Here is an 8,088-nt window from a genome sequence, read left to right on the forward strand (position 1 = left end):
GCAGAGCTGGGACTGGGCACTAGCTGACTGCACACCCCGTTCCCTCTCTCTGCTCTAGATGTCGATGGGATGGTGCGCCCTATCTCTTTGTCGTGCAGATATTTTTAATTTGGTCCAAATATCATATTTTGGTTTTCCACTTAAAACTAGCAGTGAGAACAACACTGTAAAAATGATTTGTGTTCAGGGACATGGAAATTTCCTTTACTTTGTTGCCAAATTATAACTTGGTTTTTAAAATTTAAAATACCCATATTAGCTGTGCAGTCATCAGCTCCCAGTGCATGAGTACTATTAGTTTGGAAACACTATAGATCGTTAAAATAATTCATCAAATGAAAAATCCAGAGAAAATTCAGACTCTATCTCTGTTCCCCATCAATTTTATACTCCTTGCCTTGTTAGAGCAACCTGGAGTCATATTTATGTATTTGAAAATGTTTTAGTTCAGAGCACCGGCCACATGCCAATGGACAACTGAACACTCAAAGTTGACAGTTTCAGCTCCATATTCCTGGATGATACCATGTCAGTCTTTGAATATTATTTCTGGACAATAGAATCTATACCAGTCAGCTTAAGCAGAAAGGGATTTATTAAGGAAGATAAAGTAGCTCACAGAAACTCCAGAAGTGCTGAGAACCAGATTTCGATGCTATAAGAAATATTGCAACTAAAGGGCCACTTTGCTAGGAGAAACACCAACCTTTCCCATGGGGCTGTTGTGCTATGAAACCTGTGGTCTCTGTGGCCCACTGATCGGAACCTATGATCCTGAACTGTGAGCTCCACAAACCCCAGCACAGCCAGCTCCAAACACGGACGCCTACACCCAACTCACCGGCACATCTGATCTTCTGCGTGCAGCTACCATCTTCTACTGCTCACTTCACTTCCAAGATTTGTGTGGCACATCTGCTCGCCACCGTATGCAAATTCCTAGCTGCAAGGGAATCTGAGAAATGTACTTTTTAAATATGTTTTCAGCTCCAGAACCTCTATAATACAAAAAAGATAGGCTAGAAGGGAGTTGGGATGAGCAATGAGTAAGCTAATGGGCAAAATCAGCCACAGCAACGCTGGTCATGGTTTTCTTCTCGTAAAAACTAACACGGATGCTATGAGGCTCACAATAAACCCACACTGTATCCATGCTCAGTAATGCTTTCATGTCTAAACTAATTTAATTTCCACAAAAAGCCCCTTAGCTAGATGTGCACCACCTCATCTGCAGATGAGAAAACTGAGGCTTAGGGATGTTAAGAAACCTTCTCAACATTGTATAGAGAGAGAATGGTGGAGCTGAGCTTTCTTCCGCTCTGTCCTAGTCCAGCAAAAGAGCTACCACGGTGAAACGACCACAGAAGCTCAGCCACTGGCCAGTTGAGTGAATGAAATAAGCTTTTATCTGACTTCCTTAAACCTCAGGTTGCTCATTGGAAAAATGGATATAATTATGCTTCAAAGGGAGAGTCTTGGGAATAGAATAAGATACTATATGTATATCCCCTAGCTTTGGATCCAGAATAGAATATGTCTTTTAAGAAGTGTTAAATAGATAAATGTATGAAAAATTTAGAAAACAACCCCTCCTCCCCCCAAAAAAAGACCATTCTAACTTTTCACTCCCTGACAACCCCTCTTCTTTGGCTGAATGGGACATGATTTACTTAATAATCTGCCTAAGACAGGAAGGATTCACGGCCAATAATTCTATGTTAAAATAGGATTATGTGCCCAAGGAAAAGGAACCTTTTATAGTAGCAGTGGCTCACATTAAAAACAGGAGGCCTGTTAAGAGTCAGGCTTAATTAAACTGATTTCTTGATAAATCCAGGGTGACAGGGACCAACACAGCTAACAACATGCAAGTGCCCTCAAGCTTTCCCTGGGGAGAGAGCGAAAAGGGCATTTTAAGAACTATTGGTGAGGTTATTCGATGGATCTCCCCTTGTTTGTGGGGATGATGTAAGTCAGATTTGGAATTCCTCTTTAATTAGTTTTGGCTGATGGATAGCATTTCTTTGAACATGACCCTAGGTAGACTGGGTCACATAGGGACTAACTTATATTTGGGTTACACTAATTTTTAAAAACTCATCCAGCAAGGCAGTGGCAGGTGCCTTATTTAAAGGGTCAGAATTTATGGGTTTGGGGCCCTCAGGGAGTGGAGGGTAAACAAAAACCTGGCAAGAACTCTCTTCCTTCATTTGTTCACCAAACATTGCATGTAGATTGAAAACAGAATATGCTTCAAACACACATACATACACGACTATTTTTCTTCACCTTTTTATTGAAAAAAAATTTAATTATACAAGCAATACAAGTAATTCTTGTTGCAAAAAGTTCAGAGTTAAAGATGCCTTCACCATTCATTTCATTAAAAAAAGAATAAAATAATTGACCTCGTCGTTTTCTTTCTCTGTCCCAGACATTGTTCTAAGCGCTTTCCATGCATCACCTTATATTTGTCTCCAGACAACTCTAGAGATTGGTGCTATTACTTCTCAGCATGTTGCAGTGAGAAACCTGAGGCACAGGGAAGTTAAAAATCAGCCTGAGATTATACAGCTAGCATGTTGTGAAACGAGGGTTTGAACCCAGGCTGTCTTGCTTCGGAGTCCATGCTCCTACACACCACAACATGCTGATTTCAATCTGTCGACCTCCCGGCGAAAGACACTGCTGTAACTTTCCTGTGACGCCTCCTGGGTATCGTGTTTCCATACATGTTTCCATATACAGGCAAATCTATAAAAAAATATTTTTAAAACAGCTTGCGTTATACATTACCAGAGTGGTTCTCAAAGTGTGGGCCTCTGCAATCAGTACCACTGGATATTTGTTAAAATGCAAATTCCCAGACCCCACCCGAGACCTACTGAATCAGACATTCTAGGTCTGGGGCCCAGCCATCTCTGGTTTAACAAATCCTCTAAGTGATTTGAATACAGGCTGAAGTTTGAGAACCACTACATGAACGGTGTGCACCAGACCGGGTCATCCAAGAAGTAGACACCAAAATAGGATGAAGCCTGTAGGAACCTCTTTCAGGGAAATTCCTGTATGAGGGGCCGTAGGGAGGGAGATATGCAGGATGGGAATGAAAAGGAAATAGAAAGAAGGCTGAGATAACCATCAGGCAATGATGTCCGTCTAACCCCCAGGAAGGACAGGGAGAAAAGGTTAGCTGGGAGCAGGTACAGTGCCTTTGGGGAATCCTTGAGCTCAAAGTTGGCCAATAAAGAAGTCCCATGTCTCCCAGCAACAGGTTCCCTTTAGTTTTCTTCTCACACTCAGTCATTGTCGGGCAGCAGCCCGTAGGAAACATGGCCTCAACTCAAACACAGCCGTGGCTCTCAAAGTGCACAATCAGGATCCCCAGTCGGTGATGCGACCTGGAAGCGTGTGAAGCTCATTCTCAGGGCCGCCACATAACGTCACAGGAAATGTTACTACCCTGCACTTTGCTGGTTTATTTCATTCAACTCTGTATTTTGGAAATCTTCCCCTGTCAGCATATGTTGACCTGGTCACTCATTTTAAAGGCTGCGTACTATTCCATTGCATGACTATTCCACAGTTTGTGTCATCACTCCTCCATCGACAGACATTTAATTTACTTCCAATGTTTTTGCTATTTAATAGTGCTTAAAAGTTCATCTCATCTTGTACACTAGAAGAATTACCAAGAAGCAAACTTGCCAAACCCCAATGTGTGTATGTGTGTGTTATATTTTAACAATCACTGCTGCATTCTCCTCCAGACTGGCTGCATCAGTTTATACTCCTGTGAACAGAAAACAGTTGAAAGTAACCACTTCTCCACACCCCAGCTAACACTAGATAGTATCAAACTTTTAATTTTTCCCTATCTGATGAATGAAATGATGTCTTATTGTTGTTTTAATTTGCATTTCCCAACAGATTGATCATGTTTTCATATACTTATTGGCCACTTGTATTTCCTCTGGGAATTACCTATTTATATCTCTATCATTATTATTAATTTGCATAGATGTTGGGATGTATAAAATATAGACCTATTTCCAAGTATTATTAAATAGAGAGCATCTTTTTTATCAGTTTGGTTTTTGTCAATTAGATACTAAAAATATTCGGAATGTTAAATGGGTCTTTGTACATAAAAGGGTTAAGAACTGGTGGATTCTGTGGGCTGCGGGCTCTGGAAAGCCTGCCCCCTACTGCAGAAGGTGGCCAGGGCTGAACTCCCACTTCCCAGGAGCACTAGGACCAGTCACACCAGGCTCCCACAGGATGGGTCCCAGATGCCCAGCCAGCCCAAAAACAGGTGGCCTGGGAGGGGCTCTCCAAGTGGTTTGGCATCAGCCAGAAACAGTCCCAGGCAGGAAGGCTTCCCTTCCCACCCACTTCAGCCAGCGTCCTGCCGTGCACTCGGGTGACAGGGGCCTGAGTGCTCACTCTGCTCTGTACTGTTCGCACACTCAGGCAAATCGTGGAACCTCTCTGAGCCTTGGGTTTCGCATCTCTAAGATGCAGATCACCACACCCTTCACAGAGGGGCTGTGAGAATCCAAGCACAAGTGCAGAGATGAGCATCCTAGACGCCCCATGATCGGTGGCTCTCAGTGACTGTATTACGTGTTACTATGACCGTATTGATTACCATAGGAAAGAGAACGGAGTCAAAATACCTTCCAGGCCAGTTTGCATTAGAACGAAGTCTCCTCCAGCCCTAAACCTTGCGCAGGGAGTACCTCGGCCAGGCCTCATTTGGCACTGACTTCTTTGTCTCTTGCTGCCTGCCTTAATCTTGTGACGCCAATTAACTTCAATGAAAGTTACATGAGAAAATTGTGGGGTGTAGACACACAAATATGTCTTTAGCAGGGAAAACAAGGACAGCCTTAGAACCGTGGTGATTTCCAGGTAGAAAGAAATGTGGAGATTTATGTCTCCTCCGGGTAAAAGAGGATTTGCAAAACCCAAAGAAAATAACTCTTGAAGCAGAGGTTTGAACTGTGCCAAGTTTGTGACACGAAGGAAACCGCTCCCAGAAAGGAAGTTCTGATGGAGACTGACAGCTTCACTGCCACTCCCAGGGGGGACAGGAAGGCATTGCTCTTGGACAGGTAAGTGGGCTCCACCCACCCACCACATGAGCCCAGTCTGGGGACACACCTGACTGCTGGTGATGGATTTCCCCCACTTTTATTTAATTATCCTAATTCCTCACATCTGTAGAACCTTTCAGAATTTAGAGCACACCCATTATCTTGCTTTTGCTTCCTAACCACCCCTTAGAGCAAGGATTGCTTTGGTCCCCTCTTTGTACGTGGGCAAAAACAGAACGCAGAAAGGTGAGGTGATTTGCCCAGAGATGAGACAACTGGGATGCAGGTATCCCACTGCATCCTGCACGCTTCCCCATGAACACGCCTGTCCTGCTGTCTCTCTCCCTCACCCTCCTGAAAACTTACATCCTGACTGTGACGAGCAGAACTTACCGGGTGCATGAGAACAAATTCACAGATTGCCTGATGTCCATCACTACAGCTTCCTGCCATTGCCAGACCCCCACATCCTTATATCTGAGGGACATCTCTAGGCTGCCTGTGCTTCCTCTAAAACCCCAGCTGGAGGTGTACGTGGAGCAGGTGTCACATCCTACAAGAGGCTTCCAGGCTATACACTCTCTGATCATCTCCAAACATTTGTGGCGGAACCCTTTTAGTTTTTCCATCTGACCCTGCCCCACCAAAGGACCAAGAAAATATTCACCCCGATTACATTATTATCACATTCAACTGAAAAGAATTCCTTTGAAATTATTAAATAATAGCTCCCATTTCTCAAGTGCAGACACTGTGTCAGGCCCTGTGCTTTGCAGCTTATGCACATTATCTGATTAGTCCTCTCCGCCACCATCTGATGTGCTATTTGTGGCAAGGCAGCTAGTTATCCACCAAAGAGCAATCGCCCCCTTCTTCCATAGTAAGAGAACTGTAGCTAAATACGTGGTTGCTCAGCTAAAGACTACACTTCCCAGGCTCCTTTGCAGCTAGCCTGGTCACGTGACTACATTTAGACCAGTGAAATGTAACGCAAGCTAGGCGTTCAACTTTGGAGTCGTTCTTTAACTCCAAAGGCATGCCCCTTACTGTGATCTCTCTCTCTTTCCCGTTTCTGCATATTGATTTTTGACCATGTAGATGAGAACAATGGCCCAGAGAAGACAGAGCAATATGATGGAAGGGGTCTAGATCCTGGAATGACCACATGAACAGAACTGCCCATTGACCATGGCTGTTCATCCAGGACTGATACCTGAGAGGAAAATAGACATATCTTTTTTGAGCCATTGTATTTTGGCATCTCTCTCTCTCTTTTTTTTTTTTTTTTTTTTTTTTTTTTTTTTTTTGCTATAGCTTCATCGTTAACTAATGTGGTATTATTGTGCCCATTTTACAGATGAGGAACTCAGGTTCATAAAGATTGTCTCACCCAAGTTTACATGAATACAGAGCAAGGATCCAAGCCCATGTCTGTTGGATTCCAAAACCTCTGCAAGATGATTCATCCACTCATTTACTCATCTCAGCTTTACTGACTATCCATGTAACAGAAGCAAGAATCTCAGGGCTTTGCCTCTACAGGAGGATCATAAATCCACATGTTCCCTCCCTCCCTTCCACCCTCAAAAGAATGCCCTGCTTGGGAGGTGAGGTGCCCTGAGATGCAGATAAGAGTTAATTTCAAACCTTGAGCTGCCCAATGTGTCCTGGATGGAGGTAACTCAAAGGCGGGAGGCTAAGGCTTGGGCTGTACCTACTGTGCACCAGGCTTGGAGCCAGAGCTGCACACACTACCCAAGCACAAATCCTCCCCGCAATGAACCACAGTGCAGACAAGCAGGGAACCAAATCACCAAAAGTCAAAGAAATGACCTGACTCCACCCACAGCAAGCTGTGTGCTTAGGCAAGTTACACAGCTTCTCTGAGCCTCAATTTCTCTATCTGTAAACTGGGGCTGAAAATATCTGTATGAGAACTAAAAAGTCATGTCTGGAAAGAGCATATATATTCCTAGGACACTGGCAGGAGTGCGGCAGATAGTAAGTTAGAAGTGGAAGTAAGGGTAATAGTGACTCATAGATCTGCTGGCCACGCAAAGAAAAAGCTTTATAAGGAGAAGTGCCCATACTAATTCATCTACTGGGGTTTTCTCTGTTAACATCCTTCATGGCAACATCTCAGGATGCCACCCAGGACCACAGCTAGCCCTTAGGTCACCTTTGTGTGAGTTAGAAAGATGCACCCCTTCCTCTGGGTGGACGCAGTGTACCATCCTTCAGAGCAGCCCTGGAGCCGTGGGCACACACCTCCCCTTGTCAGGCACTTAAGGATCTTTAAAGTTCTCACTTTTGAACCAAGCTCTATAAGAGAAAAGAGAAAAAAGCAGGTCAGATCCCACCGCCGAGAAGCACGAAGCCAAATCCCATAAATGACCCCAGCCATTCCCCGAGTCCCACTGCCAAATCCAGCATTTGTGCTGATGAGATCAGTGGGGCTCTGATGGAAATTGTTCCTCACAGTTCTTTCTCAATCCAATGTCCTGGAGAGAGAGGACCATCAGGAACCCATGTTCTAAATGGAGAAGCAGCATGAAACAGCCCCAAACCTGACCTCATCAAAACATTGGTCTCCAGGAGATGTTTGAGTTCTGTACCCAGGAGCAGGAGGACTGGAAGCTGACAGCCCTACTCGGTGACATGGTGGACACTCCACGTGCCCAAGGTTTGGGGACTTTGTATACACCTGGATGACGAGCTAGTCTGGGGGAACGAACTTCACTATTAAACACCCTCCAGACCCATGGGCCTCAGAGAAAGAAGAGACTAGCCTCCCCGCCCTGTGTGGAGGGAACTGTTACTGTGTCCGGGAAAAGCTGTCGGGGCCTGGGCCCCGGGAACGTTAATCGTTGGTAAGTGACTACAGATATCAGACAAAGGAGGTCCCGCCCCTAGGAGACGGAACTTGACAGTCCCATAGAGGCTGCCTAACACCCTGAGCCCATGTGCTTTGATATCATGTCTCATTTTA

This window comes from Camelus bactrianus, chromosome 11 (genome assembly GCF_048773025.1).
Source record: "Camelus bactrianus isolate YW-2024 breed Bactrian camel chromosome 11, ASM4877302v1, whole genome shotgun sequence".
Taxonomy (NCBI): Eukaryota; Metazoa; Chordata; class Mammalia; order Artiodactyla; family Camelidae; genus Camelus; species Camelus bactrianus.